Source organism: Bubalus bubalis, chromosome 8 (genome assembly GCF_019923935.1).
Source record: "Bubalus bubalis isolate 160015118507 breed Murrah chromosome 8, NDDB_SH_1, whole genome shotgun sequence".
In the NCBI taxonomy this organism is placed as follows: Eukaryota; Metazoa; Chordata; class Mammalia; order Artiodactyla; family Bovidae; genus Bubalus; species Bubalus bubalis.
Window position 1 is genome coordinate 8,452,187 of NC_059164.1, and position 27,933 is coordinate 8,480,119.

At 42.0% G+C, this 27,933-nt stretch overlaps 1 long non-coding RNA gene across 1 annotated transcript in view; it reads right to left on the minus strand.

Annotated features, from left to right (window-relative positions):
* The window catches only part of LOC123334634, a 66,848-nt gene extending 41,735 nt beyond the window's left edge, over window positions 1–25,113 (minus strand). Inside the window, exons 1-2 of the long non-coding RNA XR_006641301.1 lie at window positions 23,807–25,113; window positions 21,487–21,618 (exon numbers count right to left, since the gene is read on the minus strand). This is a non-coding gene — a long non-coding RNA (uncharacterized LOC123334634). The remainder of the gene's footprint in view (window positions 1–21,486; window positions 21,619–23,806) is intronic.
* Window positions 25,114–27,933: the final 2,820 nt, after the last annotated feature.

Sequence of the window (27,933 nt, forward strand, 5' to 3'; positions counted from 1 at the left end):
CCTAGGACTCCTAAACTCATCGCTTCACCCTAGACCTCTTCCCGGATCGCCAGGCTCATGTATGGTTACCAACCACATTGTCATCTGGTTGTCTCAAACTGAACATACCCCAGACTGAGCCCCTGACACCCACACTTGGATCCCCTGCAGCTGTCCCCATCTCACTTAAATGGCAATGAAATCTTCCTGAGGCTCAGCCACAACTTTGGCAGCATCCTTGACATTTATTTTTCCCATGCCCTATAGCCAGTTCAGGCTTCCAAGGTGGCGGTACTGGTAAATAACCCACCTGCCAGTGCAGGAAACATAAGAGACATAGGTTCAGTCCCTGGGTCGGGAAGATCCCCTGGAGGAGGGCATGGCAACCACTCCAGTGTTCTTGCCTGGAGAAGCCCATGGACAGAGGAGCCTGGCGGGCTGCACTCCATAGTGTGTCAGAGCATTGGGCGTGATAAAGTGACTTAGTGCGCACGCATACCCAATTCATCAGAAACTTTCTCCCTCTGCTTCCGTCACGCATCCCGAGCCTGACCATTTCTCAGCAGCACTTCTGCTGCCATCTTGGTCCACATCACCATTACCAGCTTCCTAACCTTCCTTGTTTCCAGCCTTATCCCTTCCAACATCTATTCTCAGCACAACAGCCAAGTAACCCTCTTGTATCTAAATCTGATCAGATTACATCTCTGCTCAGAATCTCCTAAGGACTTCCCAGTTCAACCAGATTCGAAGCCAGAATCCTTGCAGTGGTCTTTGGGGCCCTATGTGTTCTGACTCCAGTTCCCTGGCTGAGCCTTTTTTTTTCTCCTTCTCTCCCCTAAATTCACTTCCCTTCAGCCACACTGGTCTCCTTGCTGTTCCTTACACATGCCTGGCTAATTCCCACTTCAGGGCCTTTTGGGGGGCTGTCACTTTTGCCTGAAAAAGCAAATACTCTTTATACAGATGTCAGCTTATCAATAAAACCTGCCCCCAGCACCTTATTTTATATTGCACCCTCAACACCTCCTGTTCTCCTGATCCTCCTTATCCTGTTTTCTCATTTTTTTTTTTAATTCAACATATGCTCTTTTTTTTTATGTTTGTGAATCAGTAGTTTTTATTTTATTTTTTCTGGCCATGCCATGTGGCATGTGGATGCCGGGAGCCAGCATCGGAGATCCCACCCATGACAAGGTCGTGCGGAGGAGACCTGACAGGCAAGGCGGATCAAGACTCGAGGGGCTCCCTGGACCTGCTCGAGCATCTACTCCTAAACCAAAGTCTATCTGTCTACTGTTTACTATATTATGCCTTTCACCAACTCTTCTGACATTAACAGGGGGCTATCCCCGACCACCTTTCTCTGAAGGAGATCAACTTAGGGCTCTAGTTAATAAGTCTCCTGGGCATGAAAGGAGTATTTCAATTCAAACTCCTGTTGGCATTCTAGCTTGCTTGGCAGGTTTATCCATACTCTTGCAAACGCAACATCCCAACCATGACCTTCGAGCAGTGAAAAAGTTTTATTAGAATAATACTGCATTGTTGAGCAAATGCTTGCTTACCCATTGTGTGCCTGGGTGCATTAGTTGATATAGTTGGAATGTAGGAAAAACAAGTAATAGCCTTGACATTAGCAACATAAGACCTTTGAGTTAATAAGTTCTTTGTTGTAACCCACTACACTTTTGCTCCGTAAGAATGTAACTTTACTTAGTACTTTCTGCATGACTCTGCATCTTTCACTTCTGGAAATGTGTAACTCAAGGTATAAAAGCTCCTTTTGAAAATAAAGCTGCATATACACAATGGAGTATTACTCAGCCATTAAAAAGAATACATTTGAATCAGTTCTAATGAGGTGGATGAAACTGGAGCCTATTATACAGAGTGAAGTAAGCCAGAAAGAAAAACACCAATACAGTATACTAACGCATATATATGGAATTTAGAAAGATGGTAACAATAACCCTGTGTACGAGACAGCAAAAGAGACACTGATGTATAGAACAGTCTTATGGACTCTGTGAGAGAGGGAGAGGGTGGGAAGATTTGAGAGAATGGCATTGAAACATGTAAAATATCATGTATGAAACGAGTTGCCAGGCCAGGTTCGATGCACGATACTGGATGCTTGGGGCTGGTGCACAGGGATGACCCAGAGGGATGGAATGGGGAGGGAGGAGGGAGGAGGGTTCAGGATGGGGAACACATGTATACCTGTGGCAGATTCATTTTGATATTTTGCAAAACTAATACAATTATGTAAAGTTTAAAAATAAAATAAAATTAAAAAAAATAAAAAAAAAGAAAAGAAAGCTGCAGACCCCACTTCACCTAAGCTTGATCTCCCCGTGTTATCTCTCTCGCCGATGCCGTTCATCCTGAGGGTATCCCTGGACTCTGCTGAGGCTGGACCCCAGCATGTGGGATCTTAGTTCCCTGACCAGGGATTGAAGCATCACCCCTGCAGTGAAAGTGTAGAGTCTTAACCACTGGACTGCCAGTCCGGTATCACATAGGAAATTTCTTAACAATCTGCGTAATTTATTTATTTATTGCATTTGTGTTTATTCTCAGCATTCCTATCTGAAATGTAAGCTCTCACAGTTTCAGAGGCTTCATTTTCTTCATTGTGATACGCTGAGCACTGAGAAAAATGTCCAGCACATCATAAGTGTTCAATAAATATTTGTTCAAAACTTTAATAAACAGAGAAAAGGCAAACATTTTAAAGGTATGTTAATCTTCTCACTTCAGTCAACATTTGTTTTGAAAAACTTGCTGTCTGAGTTCAAGTGTAATTTCTAACTTTGGTGTAGAACCCCTTACTTGAAGCTTCACCTTGCCATTCGTTGGAGGAAATGGCTTTCAGAAATGTTTTGATGATGGATGAAATGAGAACGAATAGCCAGGCACACCGAAAAGTCAAGTGAAAAATTATGACAGCCATCTGGATATTTCAGCTACATGGACTCCAGCCGGGAACCCCTGTCATCTAGCGGAATATATAACTCCCAGCAGAAACACTTTAATTTGTGAATTGGGGCATGGAGGGTGGTGAGTTGGAATGCGCATGATGGAGGGTTGGCCGTGAAAAGGAAGTGGCAAGTAAAATGGCAGGAAAATGATGCATTGGAGAAAGCAGCAAGCACTCAACCCTTGTCAGTGACCATGCGTGTAGTTGTATACGCTGGCAATGCCTGTCTTTCTGGCCGACAAGACAGTGATAGGCATTACTGCACAGCAGAGAAAGGCTGGCCCTTCTCTTTTGCTCAGATCTTAACTATTGTGTTGGCTTTGAACTTCCACTGAGAATCGAACTGTACAAGGTATGCTTAAACTTCTCTCCCACCGCACGATTCAGAGCCTGAGCACATGCTGCTATAAATCTGCTGGGGGAACAGATTGAAGGGATCCTTTTCAAGTATGAAGGCATTCAAATCCAGGCAGGGGGACAGGAGGGGCAGCCACTACGCAAACACATGCATTCATCAAGAGGCACTCCGAAACAGTGCTGGACCCACCTAGGATTTTGCAAAGGAAAAAGCTGGCTTCCACCAAAGAGGAAAATAAAATTGCTCACAGGAAATCAGTCATGTGTGTGCCACTCTGTAGCCATTTAAAATCATTTCCTCCTGATCTGCTTTAATCAGTTTCCTATTAGTTTCTTTTCCCCCAGCTGAGAAAAATTACATTATCATTTATTTGGTGGAGAGGGTGGGGGAGGAAAGGGGCAGAAGTCAGGGATGGGGGTACCCAACAGAGTAGCCACTCTCCTTCCTGAACAGTGCTGTGTTACTTGTTTGGGAAAAACAAAGGAAAAGAAAATAAATATTTTACTAAGGATGCTAAGGCTTCAGAGGGGCAATAGGCAGCCAGGGTAGCTGTTGTTCGCTTGCTCAGTTGTGTCCGACTCTTTGCCACCCTATGGACTGTAGCCCACGAGGCTCCTCTGTCTATGGGATTTCTCAGGCAAGAATACTGGAGTGGGTTGCCATTTCCTACTCCAGGGGATCTTCCTGACCCAGGAATCGAACCCATGTCTCCTGCATTGGCAGGCGGGTTCTTTACCACTGACCCACCTGAGAAGTCCAGTGTAGCTGAGTACAGTTTTTTTCTTTTTCTTTTTTTTTTTTTTCAGGAAAACGGAGAAACTGACAGGTAAGGTGTGTTGGGGGAATACTGCAACTTTCAACAGAATGGTCAGACAGTGATTTACTGATAAGATGACATTTGAGCCATTACCTAAAGGGAGAGAGGTCTTAAGTTGCAGGAAGGAAGAACATTCCAAGTGGAGGAAACAGCAAAGATTTCAGAATGGAAACACAGTGTGGGCTTGAAGAACATCAGGGATGTGATGAGTGATGAGCTCCACGGACTCGAGCTGAGTGACACTGCTTTATTTCTCCCTATAACACTCATCACCCTCTGACATGCTACAGGTTTTCTTATTGATTCCTTTATTGCTCATTCCCCTAGATCTACAATAGTGCCCGTGGTGGCACATAGTGGGCACTGCAGTAGGTGCATGCTTCAGGGATGAAGACTACTAGAAGTCCTGCAAAGGAGAGACCTCATGGGAGATTGCCTACAGCTTAGACAGTTGCAAGGGGTCACTTCTCCTTCCCATCTGGTAAGACTGATCAGTGCAGGGGAGAAAGGTCTGTATGCCATGCCCACCTTGGGACCACTGTGAAGGACCACCCAAGTTCCAGACCTCTCCATGGGGTTGGCTGAAGCCTTCCTTAAGACTGCATCAGTGTTCAGGTTTTTCTTCTGCCCAGTTCTGCTTCCTTCCTCTCCTTTCCACAGATGTGGATTTCAGGAACATTTTCTATTTGACATGCTGTCTGGTGAGCTACAGTCCATGGGATCCCAAAGAGTCAAACATGACTGAGTGACTAACACACACACACACTGCTTAAGCTGGGGCTTCCCAGTTGGCTCAGTGGGTAAAGAATCCACCTGCAATGCAGGATATACAGGAGATCCGGGTTCAATCTCTGGGTCAGGAATATCTCCCAGAGGAAGGCACGGCAACCCACTCCAGCATTCTTGCCTGGAGAATCCCATGGACAGAGGAGCCTGGCGGGTTATAGTCCAGAGGTTCACACAGTCAGACACGACTGAAGTGACTCTTCACACACACACACTGCTAAGCTCTGTCTCATAGTCTGCTTCCAGGGAAACCCAACCTGAGATGACTCAGGAGTGGCACCGAGGAAACAGATGCTTAAATGGGATGTTGGAGGTGAACCACCTGCCAACCGATAGGCAGTGAGGACTCCAGCATGGATGGGATGTGGCACGTCCCTCACACTAGGTAGCAATTTAATGGTGGTAAATCAGGATTGTATACTAGTGAAAATAAAGGCATTAGTTGGTACATTGTAGAGGCATTTGAGAAGTATGGGAGAAATCATATCTATAAGGACTTTGGAATTGAGTGGTGATTTATTGCTAAGCTCAGTTAACACTCTGGGAAAAGATTTTTTAAAACATGCTAAGGGCAATTACTCAGCAATTAAAAGTCAAGTTTGAAAGCCAAGGGGAGTCTTCCTGGTAGCATATGAAGAATCTCCCATTTCCTGCAGTGGAAAGATGTAAAAAGCTGAGGAACAGGCTTAAGATTTAATTAGAAGACGAGCTCTGATGAATACTAACTCCCAACCGAGTGTGGTCTTCTATCCCAAGGTCAGGACCTTCACTGTTAGAGAATGGACCCTGACACAGGGCATAGGACTTCTAGGTTAATGTCCTGAAATCTGAATCCCTAGCTTCAGTGAGTACTGGTAAGGGTCTACCAACTGGCTCTCCAATGTACTTCTTGGACACACTTTTAAGTTTACTGTCTGTCATTACTTCTCCATCACTTTCTCAGTCTGGACAATCAAACAGACAATAGTGAATTAAGCCCTGACTTATAGTGCTGTCTAATTTCCATGGGATAAATCCTCCCACCATAGCCACTGTCAGAGTGACATCACTGAACATGGAGTTTAAAAGGCTATTCATTAGCATCCCATTATATATATATATATATATATATATATATATATATATATACATATATGCACATAGTGAATAGTGTGAAAGTTACTCAGTCGTGTCCAACTCTGCAACTCCATGGACTATACAGTCCATGGAATTCTCCAGGCCAGAATACTGGAGTGGGTAGTCTTTCCCTTCTCCAGGGGATCTTCTCAACCCAGGGATCAAACCCACCGCATTGCAGGTGGATTCTTTACCAGCTGAGCCACAAAGGAAGCCCAAGAATACTGGAGTGGGTAGTCTATCCCTTCTCCAGGGGAATCTTCCCATCTTTCCAACCCAGGAATTGAACTGGGGTCTCCTGCATTGCAGGCAGATTCTTTACCAACTGAGCTATCAAGGAAGCCCTGTGTGTATGTGTATATATATATATATATATATATATATATATATATATATATATAATTCTGCCATACAGATACAATAGATGTAAATAACCTCAAGAGCATAAATAACAGTAAAATACAATCAAATTACTAGGAAATGATGATGAGTTTTGAATATTTATTTCCCTTATGTTTATCTGTAATTTTTTATAATCTTGTTAATAATAATGGGTGCTTTTACAACTGGTTCACAAAATTCCTGAAAATTTAACAATTGGCTCTTGAGAGCAGGAGGACACTGGTATAGAATTCTAACTTGATTGAAAAACTTATTGGGATCTAACACATTAAGAGAAAGTGAAAGTGAAGTCGTTCAGTTGTGTCCAACTCTTTATGACCCCATGAACTGTAGCCAACCAGGCTCCTCCGTCCATGGGATTTTTCAGGCAAGAGTACTGGAGTGGGGTGCCATTGCCTTCTCCAGGAGATCTTCCCAACCCAGGGATTGAACCCAGGTCTCCCACATTGTAGGCAGATGCTTTACCGTCTGAGTCACCAGGGAAGTCCTACACATTAAAATTTTCTTTACACAGTTAATGCACCAGTGAACGGTAGATTATAAATTGACTAATCCCTTAGGCTACCATTTTGCCAACTTCATTTGGGAATAACTGAGTTTTAAACTGTACATACATTTTTTAGAATCTGTCATCTTTTTACATATGCAAGAATCAATTCAATTCCCTTAAACAGTAGAACACAACAATTGTTCTCTTTTCACCGAAATTTTGCCAACAGCAATGACTTCTCAGCGACAGAATCCCTGCAGTTGGTTAGGGATTATTTTACAATGTGACAAAAGATTGCAATATAAAATTTGTTCCAATTAACATTCTTAAAATGTTTGCCTGCCAGAGAAAGGACTTTTCTTTAAAGTGCTATGCATTAGTCTCTCAGTCATGTCCAACTCTTTTCGACTCCTTGGACTATAGCTTGCCAGGCTCCTCTGTCCATGGAATTCTCCAGGCAAGAATACTGGAGTGAGATGCCATTCCCTTCTCCAGGGGATCTTCCCGATTCAAGGATCGAACTCAGGTCTCCTGCATTGCAAGCAGACTCTTTACCATCTGAGCCACTAGGGAAGCCCCTTAAAGTGCTATGGATTTTCATTTAACATGTTTTAGTTTAAACCTCCTGTTTCAGCTTAGTGGAGTTGGCCCTAAATAGTGGGATGAAGCCAGGAAATCTGGTTTAAGACAGAAACTACTATGACCATACCCTTAGGTTGCAAAAATAAATCTTGAACAATGATAACATTTGGAGTTATTTATTATTGTCCTATGTTTTATTTGAGCATTTCTTCACTGAGCTATGGAATTAGGTAATCCATCATTCATTCATTCCTTTAATGACTATTTGTAGAATGCCCCATGTTGTTCAAGACACTATGAAAACAGTTGAAAATCATTTATCTGGGGGATCTTCCCAACCCAGGGATCGAACGTGGGTCTCCTGCATTAGCAGGCAGCCATCAGGGAAGCCTCATTTATCCAGAGGCAACCTAAATAAAGAAGCAAACTGAGGCAAGCTTTAAATAACCAGAAATTGAGTTTATTTGGCAACAGCAGAGGAAATACAGTTCAGGAAGCACAAAAGGCAACCAGCTGAGGGCGTGTCTGGGGAAGGTTGGAGGTGAGCTGCATCTGTGAGCGAGGAACATGAAGAGGGAGCATCCAGCCACAGTCCAAGTAGCAAGTTCATTGACTTGAGGATGGGTAGAGATGCTGGGATGTTTCTTGATCAGAATAAAGGATTTGGTTTTTCTAGGATGGCTTTGTATTTCCTTGATGAGTGTCTGGCACAGAATAAGAGCTCTGTGATTAGTTTCTGAACAAATATATAAGTGAATAGGGAATTCCCGGATGGCCCTAGTGGTAAAGAACCTGTCTGCCAATGCCAGAGATGTAAGAGATGCAGGATAGATCCCTGGGTTGGGAAGACTGAAAGACTGAAGGACCCATTCCAGGATTCTTGCCTGGAGAATCCCCATGGACAGAGGAGCCTGGCAGGCTACAGTCCATAGGGTGGCAGGGAGTCGGACATGACTGAAGTGACTTAGCACGACACACACATAAGCGAATGGCTTTGAGTTTCTGTGGTATATTCTTCACTGGGAGTCCCATGATGGATTCTAACATTTAGGTGATATATGTTTAGCTTATGCACTTAACATTCTGAATGCTGAGCCAGCTACTTACTGGTTGTCACAGTCCATTTAAAAACATTAAGGGATTTGTTACCATGACCAGGTTTGTTTTAGACTTCTATAGGTCAAGATTTTCACCGAACAGTGCCTCTCTCTTCAAAATATTTATAGACTTTGTAGCATCTGTCTTATTGTGTTATCACTTTATTTGCAGTGATAATTTCAAATTAAACTTTTTAATTTAAAATAAAACTTTGTTTTACACAGCTGTTTATCTTGGATATAGCTTAGGGTTCCTAAGTATGGACTGAGTAAAGGACCAGAGATATAAGTGATCATGAGATGTATGACTGAAGCCTACAGGGAAATGTAACTTTTGTATCTAAATAAACGAGTTTGGGCTAAGAGGTCCAGGAAGTGAACCAAAACCTAGTCTAATCTAAAACAGACAAGTTGTAATTTATAATATCACTGGTAAACCTGCTTGAATCAGGCAGACCTAATTATGTCTTGCTTCACAGTTATTACACAACTGTGATATCTCAAAGAGCAGACTCTATGTGCCAATATTACCAGAAAGTTCACTGTTCTCCAGGGCTGCCCACAAAGACTATTTCCAAACACCCTGGGGGAAAACTCGTATTTCCAATTCCCTCTCATTGTTGCTTGCCTTCATGGCCATGCATCATATTGTAGACAGATTCTACAATCATTCCAAAACTGGGTTGCCAGTTCAATGTTCCTGACTTTGCTTTGTTCATAGGCCTGTCTCAACTTTCCCAACCCAGCTACTATCATGCAGTAACATTTAAGGAACCCTCCCAAGCAACTTGAGTATCACAAAATGGCCACAGCCAACTCTCTTATCAATTCCAGCCTGTTCCTGCACTGTGAAGATTGTTCACCTTCTGCTTTCCTTTCCCTGGCCCAGCAAGCGGAATTCCAAATCCCAAACCCTTCCCTCACTTTCAACTGATGTCTTCATGGCAATGTCCGATAGATTGAATTATTGGACCCAGTTCTTCACCTCTCCCTTTATCCCGTACCCTCTGCCTTACAGCTTTGTGTTCCCTCTTATTAAAGTCCCTGACTCTTGACTTGGGCTCCTCCGTGTGTTTTGTTTGGGGTTGAAGGATGTTAGCAGCTGCAATGCAGAAATCAGCTTGGAAAGTGTTCACGTGGTTGGGCTTGCCGCTTGATGTGCCTTTGCCATCACCCTAAGAATGTGTCCGGAGGAGCCCAGGGGGCCAGAGAAGATGAAAGACATGAGGGAAAGACCCGGAGTTGCAGATCTGCAGTGTGAAGCAAAACCAACCCAGCTGACGCAGATCTGTGGAAAAACAACAACTTCTGTTTCAGTCACTGCGTTTGGAGGTTTTGTGTTGTGCACCATTATTTTGGCAAAAGCTAATTTATTGAAGATGTAACTCTTTCCATGGTAAAGTCAAATATTGACATCTTTGTGCAAGGTAGTTTGGCTACTTACGGCCCCGAGAGTCCCCATTCCAGAGTAGCATTTTGGCTTTACTTCTGCATCATCAAAATGCATGTTAAGAGTGCTTTCTCCAAATAAGAACTCTTCCTATAAAGGTGAATTTTTCCTCTTACTGTAGAGACAAACCAAAACTACTTCTAAATGGCCACTTTTCCATCTTTGGGAAAAAAAAAAAAGTATAAACCTTGCTGAGCTCTAAGTTCCAGCTGAAAAGCCAGATTTGTCAAAAAGTTTCAGAGAAGAAGTGGTATTGGTGATCATTCTTAAAGACAAGCTAGGCTATGAGTTGACAGATAATAGACAGAAATATTGTTTAAGTAAGAAGTGAAGTGAATAAAATGTGATGACTAGAAATCACAAAGCTCATTCAGAACCATTTAAAACATAATTTACTTTACTCGTATCTATTTTATATTAATAACTTTATATTATTTTATATGATTTATATATATAAATTTAAAATATCTTTAATTGTCCAAATGAAGATAATTTATTATTGAACTTAAAGGCCAATCAATATAAATAGAACTTCTTAGGGTGTTGAAGAAAGTACAAGTGTAGAGAAAAACTGCCCCAAAAAAGAGCTATGTTGAAAATGGTAAGTAGATACATTACAATGCCAATGCAATTTCTATTTTAATCCTACTGTTCCCAATTCCCCTAGAAATTCCATTGAGATTTGCTTTATGTCAGCAATCTTTATGTCATTACTTTCTGTTTCTCAGACTTACCTTGAAGCATATTTGAATCACAAGGATTCGGTATATTCCATCTACCACTTATCAAACCATTTACATTATTTTGCATGTAGCAAGTGCTCAGAATAGTTTCTATTATTATTTTTAATTAACACACATTATTAGCAATAACTAATCACGTTGATTTATCATCTCAATAGCCCTGTGATGTGGGTATCAAACTTATGTCTCTTTTTTTAGTTGAAGAAATTGAGGCATAAAGAGATTAAATGATTGAGAGATGAAGTACCAAGTCACACAGGAGTAAGTGGCAACACCACGACTCAAGTTCAGATCCACCTAACATCAGCACCAATCAAGCAAATAAGCAAGCTATTTTGAATTGTACTGATACACATGATTTGAAAGACCATATAGAAGCTACTATATACCAGCCACACTTTCTATTATAGGCCATGGCCAAATATCATTGCAATACAAAGAAATGTGCTATACATTATATAAATGTATGTGTATGAATATATATAGGTTGATTTGCCTTTCTCATTTCCTAATGATAGAACGTGAAGAATAATTGTTTCTGTGACACATAAATTGTAAATGGATTTTTTTTTCCCAATTTGCATTCTCTGGAATGCTCATTTACCCTCTTCAGCTTGGGAATTACAGAACACTCATAGCTAGCAAGAGTGAGCTGCTGCTGTCTTAGACTCAGTGCTTAAAAATCTCATAAAAAATTGAAATTCCCACCTTTATTCAAGCCTGTCAGGAAATCTCCATATAGCCCTTTGTATTTGAAAATGCATTATAGTTTGTTTAAAGCACTGTGGGAAACAGTTTTACAGTTGCACATAAAATCATTTTGTGAGCTGCCAAATGCAAACTGGGAAAGCTCAGTGAATGGGGATGCCGCCTTCAAAAGCCCTGTGTGAAATGGAGGTGTCATGTTCCCTGCTTAGCTAGCAACGTGGTTACGTTATCTCTTCATTTGACTCCTAACTACAAATTAGGAATTCTTTAAGACATACCCATTAGCTAAAGTGAGACATAACCAATGGTAACTAGCAGAAAGGAGACAATGAATATCCCTCCAAAAGCTATTCTCACCAGGAAGGGTTCAGAGTTGAAATGGAGCTGTATTGGAGCAAAGTTTTTTATGCTGTTAAAATTAGGCTGGTATTAACCTAAACTAGCCTATATTAAGTTAAGATGTTTATTGTAGTCCTCAGGACAACCACTAAGAAACGAACTCCCAAAATACAGTAAAATAAACCACAATGGCACACTAAAAACATTTGTTTAATACAAAAGAAGGCAGTGATAGATCAAGCAAGGAATATACAAGATGAGACATGGAAAATAGAAAGTGCAACTGTAAATCTTAATTTGCCAGCAATTACGTTAAATGTAAATAGATTAAACACTTCAATTAAAAGCTAGAGATTGGTAGAAAGGGCTTAAAAAAAATCCAGCTACTTGTGCCTACAAAAAACATACTTTGTATTCAAGAATACAAATAGATTGAAGGCAAAAAAGATGGAAAAAAAATATGCCATGCAAGCAATAACAAATGCAGAGCTGAAGTGGCTATATTAATATCAGAAAAAAATAGACTTTAAGACAAAGACTGTTAACAGAGATAAAAAATAGTATAAAAGTTTTCATCTATGGTCAATCTGTCAGGAGGATATAACAATTATAAACATAAATGCATCTGACAATAGAACACCAAAGTACATAAGCAAAAATGGACAGAACTGAAGGGTGAAATAGACAATTCAGTAATCATAGCTGGGGAGGCCTCAACGTTCCACTTCCAATAAAGGAGAGAATAGGCAGAAGGGCAATACCAAAGTGGAAGACTTGACCAACACTATAAACTAACTAGACCTACCAGACATCTATAGAACATTCCAATCAACAGCAACAAAGTGCACATTCTTCTCAAAGTCAAATGGAGCAGTCTCCAGGATAGACCATATGTTAGTCACAAACAGGTCTCAACACATTAGAGAGGACTGAAATCATACAAAGCATATTCTCTGACTGCAGCGTAATCAAAGCAGAAAAAATATTAGGACAAGATTTGGAAAATTCACAACTAGGTGGAAAATTTTAAAAGACATTCCCCTAAAAAGCCAGTGGGTCAAGGGAAAGTAGAAACTGTTTTGAAAAAGTATACATCATGTTGAAAATGATGAGAGACAGCTAAGTCAGTGCTTAGAAGAAAATTTTATAGCGCTAAAGACCTGTATTTAAAAAGAAAGATCTCAAATCAATAACTAACCTTCCACCTTAGGAAACTAGAAGCAGAAGAGTAAGCCCAAAACAGACAGAAGGAAAAAGAAGAAAAGAGATGATTTTTCAAATGCAAAGAGTATTAGTGAGCTTTCTGTAAACTTTTAGTGGAATTTTTCATTTGAAGAGCTAATCTCTGTGCTTAAAAACGACAGTTGCTTGACCTGCCCCGCAATTTCCCAGCTCACCACTCAGCTGGGAAGCTGGGTCTGTGGGTAAACGCTCCTTGCATGTGCCATGCATGAGGATGTCGCCAAAATGGAAGCCATCTATGCTGGGGGACTCCTCCAAGGCTGAATAGATCAAAACACTGCCTAACTCCGGAGGAGAAGAATTTGGATTGCCTGTTTGTTTGTTTATTTGTTCATTTGTTTGCTAATGGAAAGGTAGAACACAGCAGGGAAGGTTGTTCTCTTGAGGAAAGAATCCACAAATCCTGTAAAATCGATGAACTGGACAGTTGACATATCGGTTCAGATGACAGACTTCCTCCCCTCAGATACGCCATGACCCGTTGTACTGTACAGTTCAGCCCTTGGCCAACATGTGTTTAGGGCCAGCCCTATCCTGTTCTCACTAAACCAAAACTTAAGAAATGTCTTGGGAACCTAGGAGAGTCATTTACCTTTAAAACACAACACATGACTAAAAAAGATTAAAAACTAAAGTTAATACAGTAAGTCCCCGACACACGAGCCTTCAGGTTGCAAACTTTCAAAGAGGTGAACGTGCATTTGCCTATTCATTCACGTAAGTTAGTTCGCCGGCCTGGCGTACGTCGTCACATGCGTGCATCCCTACAGGTGTCTGTGCTTACTGTACGGTACTGTGTTGTTGGTCAGTTGCTCAGTTGTGTCCAGCTCTTTGTTGGACCCCATGGACTGCAGCACGCCACGCTTTCCTGTCCTTCACTATCTCCCAGAGTTTGCTCAAACTCACTGAGTCAATGATGCCATCCAACCATCTCATCCTCTGTCGTTCTCTTCTCCTGCCTTCAATCTTCCCAAGCATCAGGGTCTTTTCCAATGAGTCGCTTCTTTGCATCAGGTGGCCAAAGTATTGGAGTGTCAGCTTCAGCATCAGTCCTTCCAATGAATATTCAGAGTTGTTTTCCTTTAGGATCAACTGGTTTGATCTCCTTGCAGTCCAAGAGACCCTTAAGGGTCTTCTCCAGCGCCACAGTTCAAAAGCATCAATTCTTCTGCACTCAGTCTTCTTTATGGTTCAAATCTCACATCATTACATAACTACTGGATAAAGGACTGTATAGAGCACAGTATTTCAGTATCTTTATTTCAGCCCAAGACATCTGGAAGCAAGTATAAAAGTAGTGATGATGTAGCTGCTACTGCTAAGAAGTGCCAAGTGACAATAATGGAAACAGCAGTGAAATAATTGAGTGGAGCGAGGTGAAAAGATGGTAGACATCACTTGTTCTTATACAGTATTACAGTACAGTACTATATAGCCAATTGTTGGGCACCTAGGCTGACTTTGTTGCTGTGAACAAATTGGACTTACACATACACTCTTGGAGCGGAACTCATTCATATGTAGGGGATTTACTGTATTTATTGATGGATTACTATGTCCCAAGCTTCCCACTGAATTCTCACAGTAATTCCATAAGGCCAGTATAGCTATCCAATTATACAGATGGGAAAAGGGAGGCTCAAAGAGGCAAGCAATTTGCCCAAGATGGCATGAAATGATAGAACCTGAACTTGAACCAGCCCTGACTCAAAAGTCTTAGCTAAGGCTTCATTGATGGCTCAGTGTTAAAGAATCCACCTGTCAGTGCAGGAGACACAGGCTCAATCCCTGGCTCTGGAGGATCCCACATGCCACAGAGCAACTGAGCCGGTGCCCCACAACTGTTGAGCCTGTGCTCTGCTGCTGCTGCTGCTGCTAAGTCAATTCAGTCATGTCCGACTCTGTGCGACCTCATAGATGGCAGCCCACCAGGCTCCCCCATCCCTGGGATTCTCCAAGCAAGAACACTGGAGTGGGTTGCCATTTCCTTCTCCAGTGCATGAAAGTGAAAAGTGAGAGTGAAGTCACTTAGTCGTGTCCGACTCTTAATGACCCCATGGACTGCAGTCTACCAGGCTCCTCCGTCCATGGGATTTTCCAGGCAAGAGGACTGGAGTGGGGTGCCATTGCCTTCTATGAGCCTGTGCTCTAGGGTCTGGGAATTGCAATTACAGAGCCCATGTGCTGCAAATTCTGAAGCCCACTTGCTCTAGAGACTGTGCGTTGAAAGAAAAGAAGGCCCCTGCAATGAAAAGCCCTCGAATCGCAACTAGAGTAGCCCCCTGCTCCCTCAGAGAAAAGCTGATGCAGCAATGAAGACCGAGCACAGCTAAAAAATAAATAAATAAAATTATATATTTGTGCGAGTGTGTGTGTATACATGAAAGGTTGGTAAACCTTTCAAAGAAGAGTCTTAACCACTATAACTATGCCAGATATCACATTTGATATCAGACATCGCACATCAGGGTCTTAACTATCCTACAATAAAATCTCTCCTGTAATCTGAATTAGTAAAACATTCGGAACTTCACTTTGTTTAATTACTTTTGAGGATATTCACAGAAATGAGGAATCAGGCTACAGTTGCCAGTAGAAGAGAATTTTTTTTTTAAAATTTTCATTGAATAGACAGCAGTGATTTATAATTAGTCACTGGTTTATCAGTTGATTACCCATTGATGGATGTTTCTGAAATAGTGAAGGATGCTTGAAGTGAAGTAGCTTCCCCACTCTCTTACAATCTTATTTACCCTATAATCTGCAAAATAAATCATTTATTCAGAGGTAATAAATACAGAAACTTCACTATAGCTCCTATCTGATTTCTCTCAAATGCAGAATTTGTGGAATCCAAACTAAGGACTTTAACTGAGAGGCTTTGCATTTCTGGTTTCTCTTCGACAGCACTGTCAGGGGGAGGGAGGGGTGGCAGGGAGAAGACAGTCAGCCGCAAGTGTGACAGAGGGCACTGACTGCTTTCTGGAGAGAAAAATCGATTCCGGGGACATTTACAGCCTGCTCAGAAGCTGTCAGAAAGCCTGGGGCTGGCCTTGCCCTCTAGTCCTCCTGCCCCGAGGGGGCTCCGGGACAAGCTCACACAGAGCCAGCTCAGCACTCACCGTGGCCTTGCACTCCCTCCCCTTATCTCACAAAGTCCAAGAGTCCCTGCTCCTGGAAAAGGTTGAATCAGCCTCTTCAATAAAAATTCATTTCCCAGTATCCTTCCAGAAGAAATTAACTACTTTGTTGCCAAGAAAGACCTATGCCACATTTTGACAAAATAATGGCAAAATATGCAAGTGTATATGTGTCTCTTTATTCTTGTAAGTCTTGAAAAGGAAATCTGATAAGGGATGATGTAGGACTCCTGGTTGGCTGCTTATTTCTTATACCATTTCCTGTAGCCCCAATCTTTGCCTTTTTCAATTACAATAGTAACCCACTTCCTAACGTTATTGTTATGAAAGGTGTCCAGCATGTTGTAGACACTGGCTGTTCAGTGGAATTCCTTGCTATGGGGAACCGCTGCCCCCCAGTTTGTGCCCCCACTTGTGCTTCCACTGCTCCCAGAGATGGGATCAGGAGCTTCACCTGCCATGAGCATGAACACTGGTCCCAGACCCAAGTCACGCTTCAGGAAAGGGCTTGATCCTTAACAGAAATGGGATGTAAATGTCAGAGTCTTAGCTGGGGTTCCTTTGAGAGCTAGCAGGAAATTTTCTTATTCTTTCAGGCCATTCTATCGGGAAGATCTGAAGTTAGCTTGTTATTGTTTAGTCGCTTAGTCCTGTCTGACTCTTTGCAACCCCATGGACTGTAGCTCACCAAGCTCCTGGATTTCCCAGGCAAGAATACTGGAGTGGGTTGTCATTTCCTTCTGCAGGGGATCTTCCAGACCCAGGAATTGAACCCAGGTCTCCTGCATTGGCAGGGGGATTCTTTCACCACTGAGCCACCACGGACGCCCAAAGTTAGCCAGCAGCCATATGTTTGAGCTCCTTGAGGGAGGCAGCTGTCTGGGATAAAACAGAGTGACGATAAACATGGAGGAAGGTGGAGTCAGTGGGGGAGACGATGAGGACATTACCCGAGCCCCCAACTTCAGCTACCCCTTGGGCCTGCTCTACCTGTGTGTTCCCAGCGATGGGAGCCAAACCCTTCCTTCTGCCTTAGGCTACATTCTCCTTGTTCTGAAACTTTTCTCTAAAGGGTCCTAGTAAAGCTTCCTTCCATGCATATTCAACACCTATTTCCCCCTTTCCTGATTTAACAAAGTAGGATCATTCTGTATATCTTACTTAACAATTTGCCTTTTCACTTAACGTGTCATGGACACTTTTCGAGGTGGTACATTTAAAGCAACCTCATTCTTCTCAGAAAAACAGAGCATGCCGTGTGAACACATCATTCCTCTATTATTTTTACATGGTTCATTGATGAGTGGACATTTTGATGGTTTCTGTTTTTGATATTACAACCTGCAATGTACTTCTTAATAAAAATAGGCACTTAGGCATATAAGATAAATTCATGGCGATGGCATTTCTGGGCTGATCATTTCATGGAATTCTTCATAGAAGTGGCCAAATTGCCCTCTAGGAAAGTCGTGTCAATACTAGGCTCATAGCAGCAGCATACATGAAAGGGGCCCGTTTTTCCACGTCCTCACCAAGGTGTAGGGTGTTGTCACTCTTTTTAATCCTTCGCAGTCTCTAAGGTAAATATATATCTCATTGTTTTCAGATGTGCTCTTTAAATGTTAGTGGGCTGAGACTCCTTCCTTCTGCTTAATGGTCATGTGTGTTTATCTGAGACACACTTGTCTGTTTTCTGCTGGGGTCCTCATGTTTTCCCTGCTGATGTGTGACAGCTTGCCGTATATCAAGTATATCAATTCACTGCCTGTTAATATAGCTTACCATTCTTTTCTAAGTCATCTCAGTTTTTAAAATTCTAATTTATGAAGTCTTCTGCTAGGCAGAAAATTTAATTTTCACATAGCCGAATATAGAAACACTTTGCTTTTATTATTCATTTAAAAAAGCCCTCAATAATGTTAGGAATTTACTCCTAACACTTATTCCAAAATCTTTTAATAACAACCTATAAAGAATTCAGTGTTTTTGGATAGAAGATTGTGTGCTAGCGCTTTCAGACTACTACATGTAATTAGTGATAATTTTGTGAGGAAATTACTATGTGTCTCTTTGAAAACTATTCTAATTCAATGTATGTGGTGGTTTTTCCCTCTGAAAAATCTGTTCATAGCCCACCCTTCAATTAAATAATGATGAGTAAGAGTTGAGATGAGGGCTAAGAGACTGGGGTCTAGCCCATCTCTGACCATCTTGGTCAATGACCTCGAGTGAATCATGTCAGCCCTGAGGTTTCAGGTTCTTCATCTGAAAGGAGAGGGTTGAATGAAATAAGCTTTGAAAAATCTTTCTAGCACCAAACTTTCAAGCCTCTATGAATTCTTTGCTCATATTTTTATTTATTTAAATATTGTACTAAGTGCTAAGTCATTTTCTAATACACAGCAAGCAGTATTCCATAGTTTTTTTTTAAGGTTTTTTTTGGGGGGGGGTGGTTAAAGGAAGGAAATTATATTTATTAAGTGCCTATCAGGTTCTACGCACTGTACATATATTGTTTTATTTAGTGTACACAACAAACTTTGAGATGGAAAATGTAAATCCATTTTACAAATGAGGAAACTATAGTCCACTGAGGTTGTGATGGAACAATTGGTGGACTTATGAAAAAAATGAAATAAAATACACCTTGACCTTTAACCGATACATATAAAATTTAACTCAGTATGGCTCACAATCCTAAATGTCAGAGCTAAGGCTATAAAACTTCTAGAAGAAAACATAGGAGAAAATCTTGGCACCTTTGAACTTGGCAAAGACTTTAAAACTCAACACTGAAAGCACAAAACCCAAAAGGAAAAGTCAGTAAATGACACTATATCAGAATTTTAAAGTTTTGCTCTTCAAACAACACAGTTACAAAAAGGATAAGTCAAGCCACAGCCTACGCAAAAATATTTGCAAGATAAATATCTAGCAAAGGAATTGTGTCTAAGCTATATAAAGAACTCATGACTAGTTAACGAGATAAACAACCCAATGGAAACCAGTACAATTTGAATAGACACGTCACTAAAGAAATATGGATGCCAAATAAAAACATGAAAAGAAGGACAACACTGGTATCCATAGGGGAATGCACATCAAAGCCACAATGAGATGGCACTTCACACACATCAGAATGGCTCTCCTGAAGGAAGCTGACTGGACCAAGCGTTGAGAGGACAGGAAGGAGCCAGGAATCTCACACACTGCTGCTGGAGATGCGAAAGAGGACAGCTGCGGTGGAAAACTGGCGGTTTCTTAAAAATTTAAACAGGCCCTTAACTATGACTCAAGAGAAAAGAAATCATGTGCTTATACAAAGATTTGTACATAAATGTTCACAGCAGCTTTATGAATGAAAATTAAAAACTGGAAACATCTTAAACAAGCATCAGCAGGTAAATGGGTAAACAAACTCTGGTATATCCAAACAATGAAATTAAATAAATAATAGGAATATCTGGAATAAGTAAGAATAAGTAGAATAAAAAGGAATAAATAATAATAGAAGAGAATAAAATACCAATACCCACAAAAATATAGATGAATCTCAAAATAATTATGCTGAGTGAAAGAAGTCAGAAAAAATAGAGTAGATATTGTATGACTCCATTCACATAAAATCTTAGAATCTATAGTGACAGAAAGTGAATCAGTGGCTGTCTGTGGATGGAGGACTTATAAAGGGGCAAGAAGAAACTTTGGTGGGTGACAGATGGGTTCACAATGCTGATTATGGTGATGGTTTCATGGATGTTTACAACCAACAAAGCATTAAACTGTACACTTAAGCATATGCAGCTTTTTAAGGTCTATCTTATCCACTTTAAGCTTGTAAAAACAAAAATATTCAGAGACAATTTCTTTGATGCAGTGCAACAGATAAACGTACTAGTTCTGAAGACAATGAACATCAACTTCATTTAAATAAAAGAATTTGCCAAGTTTTCAGCCTTTTATAAAAAAGTTTTTAATGGACAGTTTAGTTACTTATGTATAAAGAAAACTTTTAGTTAATCATTGCCTGTATATACCAGTATTCCCATGCCATGGATTCCTTGCATTAAAGTTTTTGATTAACCTCAGAATGACTTTCACTGATATTACCCCAGAGTGGTAATAAATTAATCTCTTAGGCATAGAGAAGAATGTTGGGTGTATCGACTTTTTTTTTTTTCCATCTGGAAAATAAAAAGAGCTTAAGATTCTTTGCCTAAGAGGTGATCTTAGAATAATTTCACTCTGGTGTTATTTGCAAAACCAATGTGTTTTTATTTTCTTAAAAAACAAAACTTCTTACCTATGATAATCAGATTTTAAAAACATAAACAGATTTTTAAAAACATAATCTCTCCCATTCTGTTGTTGAATTGATTTGTAAGCAAATACCTCATAATCATTAAGTTCAGATTAGAGCCCCTTCAAGGCAGCCATGCGTGAGGACACGTGTGTTGTTTCTTCTGCTGGTACTGCCCTTTCTCCAAACATTTTCAAAACTTTTTTTTTGGTAGAGTAGTCTTTGAGCCAAAAGGAAAATTAGTCTTTTTATTATAGTTAAAAATTGTCCAAAATATTATTGCAAAGTTTTTTAACCTAGTCAATCTTCCAGGGCTGGTTCCACTTCTCTTTAGACTATTTTCAAAAATTCCCCCAAATTAAATCCCCAAATAAAAATTTGCAATAGTGTTTTGAAAAAATTCTACTCTTACTAGACTAGACTAGTAGGTTGCTTGACCAATATCCTCATACAGGGGCATGTCTTTGTATTTTCAACAATAAAGAAACAAGGCATTTCATCTTTTACATTTAAAATGGTCATTAATACATTAGTTCTTCATGGAGGAACCAAGACTTAAAATACATGTACAATAATACAATGTTAATAAAAATAGAAACTACCTATACTAAGATCATTTTAGTTAACTCTTATAATTTAAATATTAGAAAATGAGTTTTTCTTGATCCAAATTAGTGAAATCTTAAAAAAAGATTGTCTCCAGAGACCATCATGTAAGAGGACAATGTCATTTTCAGACACATTCTGAAATTCTAACTCATTTAGCAGTAGACTTACAGAATAAGGTTTTAATTAAATTTGTTTCTCAAAAACCTGTCAGATATCCATTTCTTTGGGAGACACTTTCACCAGTTAGCTGCCCAATTGCCCAGGTTGAGCTTTATTCGTTACTATTAAGACTATTAGAGATATTAAGAATATTAGAGAGATTACATTTATTGCTTTTCATCTTACCAGAAAACACAGGCTGTCTTGCTAGACTCAATGAGTATCTTTAAAGGCAAGCAGGCACGCCATCCCCACAACAATTACAAGGAAGTTACTCAAAGTACCAGTGATGTCACCAACGGGCATATCTTGCCTCTCCTTTAAAAGAAGAAATGAGCAAGTTAAAACTGAAGCTACAAAGAATATGTAGTCCACTGGCATTGCTGTAGAGGGGTTCAATATGTCCAGGGCCCTGTTTAGATAACTAATCTGTGTGCTTACACAGACTGGGAGGCTTAGAAGCAGAACCCAGGCCAAGGGATGTCTCAGCTGAGTCTTCTCAGCAGAAAGCTCTTTAACACGATGCCCAAGCCTTTAACATAGCTAACTAAAAGCGCTCTGCTCACGGAATGACTAGAATGTTTGCTTTTGTGGCGAGTTCCTAACAAAGATTAACAAGACTACAGTGACCACGAGCATTGCAAAACCCACAAAATGTGGATCACCTCGCTCACAAGACATTTAAAGTCTCCACGTTCTCTTCTTCTGGAACACAAATGACTGTAACTGGAGATCTTCACAAGGACGCTGAGACATCCTAATGGAGGCCCTTGGGGACTGATCCGAATGCCTAAGCTGTGAACTTAGCCACCTTGCCAGCTCCCATGGAGAACGGTCCAACCACCACAACCCATTCTTTAAGATCTGCATGACCACTTTGACATGCTCTCACGGATCCTGTTCTGGTAAGTTGCAGGAGACCTTGTTTTTGTTGGTTTTATTTCGAAATGCAGCTTTCCCCAATAAAAATACTGGAGCTCATAGGCCATCCCAGACTAACACATAAAACTCATATAACCCAGGCTTTTGGATGTACCCATTGTTCCCAAGGAAGCTCCTACCAATCACATCGAGCACAGAAGAGAAACTTGGCATTGGAGCAAGTATGATTCAGCCTTCAAATCTCAGATTTTCACATCACTGTATAGGCTCACAGTCTACACAGCACCTTCATTCCTGGCCCTCTCCCCTTCTCTGATTTCATCTATGTGCAGTGGGAAGTGGGCACAGCCAGGGACACAGCTGGCCTTCGTATCAGGAAGTGACCAGTTGTACATCTCCAGGAGGATCCCCAGCCAACTCTGCTGCCACTGCTAGGATGAGATCGTACCCTGGTGGCACCTGTTTCTGAGCTGTGTAATCATAGAGTCAGTAGACACATATCTTATGGTTAAAAGGAACACACCATTGACTGTAAAGCTCAGTTTAAAAGGAGAAGGGTTCCCATCAAGCGTGTGGCATCTCAAACTGATTTCTTAAAAGGTGATCTGAACTTGTATGTGTGCATGTGTGTGTGCTTAATTGCTCAGTTGTGTCTGACTCTTTTGTGACCCCATGGACTACAGCCCACCAGGCTCCTCTGTCCATGGGATTTTCCACGCAAGAATACTGGAGTGGGCTGACAATTCCTTCCCCAAGGGATTTTCCTAAACCAAATCTAACCCAGATCTCCTACATTGGCAGGTGGATTGTTTATCATTGAGCCACCTGGGAAGCCCTTTGATTTGTATATTTGTGTGTATAATTCAAAGAATGAGATCAGATTTTTGTAAAGTGGTCAGAAAATCTCAACCCAGGAGATGCTAAAGGAAGAATCATCACAGAATGCCTCCTTCTTCACAACTACCCTTTCAGAATTGTTAATTTCCAATTCTAAGTATCAGGAAATAAAGACCATTGGAGATTTTGCTTGAGTATCTGTGCTCCGATAACTGGCTAGCTGAAGTGTCAGTCTTTCCATCTCCCTTTCCTAACTTCCTCAGTTTACACTTGATGCCAGCCCATGAAAGAAAGTCGCCTTCGAGAGGAAAACCAAAAAACCTTCCTGAGAAGCTCCTCCACCCAGAAACGCTCGCAGGCAGAATTTAAAGGAGACCATTAGTTTCTGCTTATTTTTCTAATGACTGGTCTCCCCACCCCAACTCCCTTTGCCCGCGGTCAGCACAAGTGCTCTGGATGCTTCACAGAGCCTCACTTCACTCTCAGACACAGCCCGAAGGGGCCGCATCCCTGAAGGATGGGAGAGCCCAGCGCTCGCAGCACTGAGCCCCTGGCCTTTTCTTGTCAGGGACGTGGCAGGCGAGAGCTGCGGGCCACGTACCTGCGTGGGAAATGGGGGCACCTTTTGCTGACTGTGCTGTCTCACAGCCTGTCATTGCAAAGTGAAACTTGCTGGGCTCCTAATCCAGAAAGGCAGCTGGAATCTTCATCCATCTGCTGTCAAAGGCACTGTTGATGTCACATTGGATTAGGTGATAACGCTGAGATAAATCCTGTCACGACTTACCTCACCCACACCACAGATAGAAGAGTGAAGCAGGACGGGCTAGGTAACCAGCCAGAGGGCAGCGAGAGGACTGCTTCCGGAGCCACGTTCAGATAAAGGAGGGCATTTGGTTCGCCGCCTGGCTTACCACGTGGTCCCTCTCCAGGGGCCTCGTGGCACGTGAGCCAAGGTTATTCCGCCCAGTAGGACTGACTTTCTCAGTTGGCTTCTTGATTTTCTAGGCAAAACACACCTATAAGGAAATAACCTTTATTACTTGCTACCACTGAGAGAGCCTGTCTCCATAACTGATTCTTTTCCCAGTGTGATTCTCCAGGGTGAAGGGTGGAGGGCTGGAGTGGGGTGAAGAAGCCAATATTTTCCTCTCACTTTTTCTCCCCAAAGAGCCTAGGGGAGAGGCCTGAGCCCTACTCACTGTTCATTTAATGATGACCTGTAACGTTTGTTGGGCTTCCCTGGTGGCTCAGTGGTAAAGAATTCGCCTGCCAATGCAGATCCCTGGGTCAGGAAGATCCCCTGAAGAAGGAAACAGCAACCCGCTCCAATGTTCTTGCCTGGGAAATCCCATAGACCAAGGAGGCTAGTGGGCTACAGTCCACGGGGTCACAAAGAGTCGGATTAGCAACTGAACAACAGTACGGTTTTTTGCTCTTTACCCAGTAGAGCAAGCCTGGGTCATCACTCATAGGAAGGAGTTAGTGAGAAGGAAACCATGCTGAGCTTGTAGGGAATCCTGGCTCCAGACCCAGACTGGGACTTCACCAACCATGGGAACATTCTGGACTTTGTGTCCTCATTCACAAACTGCAGAGATTCTTAGAATCTTGAGATTCTGAGAAAGTAAGAATCAAGTGAGAGGGGGGATATGAAAACACTTCATATGTGGAAAAAGAGATGTAAAAACATAAGGCTTTTATTACCGCCCACAAGTCCAAGGGTCCCAATCTGATCATCAGAGGGGTCTGGAAGCTTATTTAAAAAGAATGGACTGTATAGCGCAGGGAACCCTGCTCAATGTTACGGGGCAGCCTGGATGGGAGGGGAGTTTGGGGGAGAATGGATATATGCGTGTGTGTGGCTGAGTCCCTTGGCTGTTCACCTAAAACTATCACAACATTGTTAAACTGGCTATATCCCAATATAAAATTTAAAACCTTTTTATTAATAAAGACATCTGGAAAATGACCAAAAAAGCATGGAATTCTGGGGCCAACTCAGACCTACCAAATTAGAATCTCTGGGGATAAGGCCTGGAAATAAGTACTTTCAGAGCTTCCTGAGCAATTCTGATGCTTACTCAGGCTTGGGTTTGAACTTCTTAAAGATGAGGATTGTGTATCGTAGTATTTTAAAAGACCTGCACACCTAGCACTGGTATTTATATAACAAGACAGTGACCAAACGCTCACTGTACAAGCATTTAGCGAGAGCACACCAGGTGCCAAGCACCGTGCTGGCCACCAGGGAGACACACGGCAAAGCCTGGCCCTGCGCTGGGGCTCCGCCTGCGGGTGGGGTGGGGCTAGATGAAGGCACAACAGCCTTAGTGTGGCATGCCGGCCAAGGTCAGAGAGCTCAAGCCACTCAAGTGTTCTCAGCAGTCTTTTGATATGATCTGATGTCCTTGAGCCTGTCGGTCTTGCCTTAATGATTAATGCCTGAGAACAATCTATTTTCAATGCTTTGTTATGGGCAGTATTTCCTGCAGAAAATAGAAGCATGTTGGGGGAGATTGCTAGTGGAAATATGAAGTCTGAATACCACAGGGGCAGAATAGGAGCTACCAAAGGACATGCCATGAAAGGGGAGAATGAGAAAAGAGATCTTCTGGGAAGATGAAAAGAATTTTCAAAACATAAGGAGATTGTGAAAAGAAAAGTTAAAATTCCAATATCTGTCTTGGGATGTGAAGAACAGCAGAAAGTTCTCAATTCAACCCCAAATGGCCCATCAACCCCAGTGTCTGGCTAACCCTAACAGAGCTGGCTGACCTGAGTTTTGCCCATCCCTTGAACCAAACTTGAACCCTATGTAAGTGCTGAAGTCATTTGGAAGATCATTTGAAATTATTTTCCTATCGTGGCCTCCTGGCTTGGACTGAGAATGCTTTAAGGAGAGCCCTGTGGAATCACAGGGGAGACAGAGTGCTTTCTTTCTATATTTATATGTGCTTTTTTGATGATTTCCTCGCAAGTGTTGGCCGGCAAATGAATGATGAGCATTGAGAGACTCCTTGATTTGTGCAGGGTGGTGTGAGCAAACACGGTTTTCCCATCAAGGCATTATGGTTGGAGAAGAAGCACTGGATTCAAACTGAGAAGCCATAGTTCTGGTGTCCTGCTCTAAGCCAGCCATTCGATACATGCTGCTAAAGGAAGGAAGGAGCGAATAAAGGAAGGAGAGCAGGTAGGTCTGATTAAGACATTTCAGCTGGGTTCTTTGGTTCGTTGGTACAGAATCTGCCTGCCAGTGCAGGAGACAGGGGTTCAGTGCCCAATCTGGGAAGATCCCACAAGCTGCAGAGCAACTAAACCCATGCACCGCAACTACTGAACCTGTGCGTTCGAGCCTGGGAGCCGCACCTACTGAGCCCATGCGACCAAGAGTTGTGCTCTGCAACAAGAGAAGCCACTGCAATGAGAAGCTCGTGCACTGCAACTAGAGAAAAAGCCCGAACAGCAGCAAAGACCCAGCACAGCCAAAAATGAATAAATTAAATGATATGAAGAAAGACTTCATGACACATGAGACTAAATTACAGCAACCACAGAAATCAAGGAGCAGGGGGTTACCATACTGGGGGTGTAAATGTATCCCAGATGCCGGGCTAGTAGTGGAAACTTAAGATGTTGTAGCCCCTTCTGTTCACAACCTGAGACCCACTGAGCGATAAATTCAGAATTCCACAGGCAGCTGGTACAAGGAGAGGTCTGATATTGGATGTGCATTGGGGAGGGGTTAGGACTCTGACTGAGTCTTGAAGAGAGAAGAGGTTTGGATAGACAGAAGAGAGGGGAAGAAAGCAGATTAAGTAACAGGCTAAGCAAGAGCACAGAAGTCTTAGAATCATGACGATAATGTTTATGAGACAGCAAGCTGACCCAGATGACTGAGGAGGTGCTGGGAGGTCACTGGGGAGCTGGTGGGCCTTGAAATGGGCAAAGAAACAAGTACATGGTGTAGCAGAAGCTCAGGAAGGAACAGGGCACCACTGGAGGCTCTTGAGGGGAGAGCAATGTCCCTGGATGGCTTCTCTGGCAGAGTGGGTACCTCCCACCCACTCCAGGATGAACTCTTGCTCCTTTGCTTGGCTGCTGAGGTTGATGGCAATTCAGCGGTCATGTCTGTGGCTCTCCAGGTGAGCAAGTCCCCAGACTGGCCCCTCCCATGCTCCCTTGTCCAAAAATTAACCAACATGATGGAGAGGAGATTACACACTCTCAAAACAAACCAAGAACCTCTTCCCTCTAATAGGATTCGCCAGATGACAGATGATGCCCATCCCTGTAATTACTTAGATACTTTAATTGACTTTCGGTGGCAGTAATAAGTAACTGGTGTTCGGGCTTGTAGAATTTCCTTCCTAATTGTGGCTGTTAAACTAGTCATTATAGGGATAAATAACACGCCACTTTATTTAAACCGTTTCCGCCGTTCATGCAAATTCCGGCGGAAGTGCCCCAACACTTGCAGGGCCTAAGAGAGCGGTTTGGGAGCGTGGGGCCTGGCGGAGCAGCTTTGGGAGGGCTGCTCAGGCTGGTTGTCTGCTTCATTTGCATTAACAAGCCACAAGCTTCCAACACTGACGCATTTCCTAGTACTTCGACTTTAAAAGGCTGTAGAAAGGATAATTGACCGCAGCTTGTCAGCACCAGCGATTTACTGTCATTAGTGAATTCTTTTAATATCATGGAATATAAAAAATGGGCGGCGAGTCTTCTTGCTCTGTAAGTTAAGACTACTTAAACAGCTTTTCACACTTCGGTTCTGCATTTGGATGTCAGGGAGAGAGGAAATCATAAAGGGCTCAGGAGTGGGAGTGGAAGACAGGGGTGGGACTCACTTGGCAGAAGTAAGGAAGAGTAGATTTCAAAATATCGGATCAGATCCAAGTCAACAGACCTCTC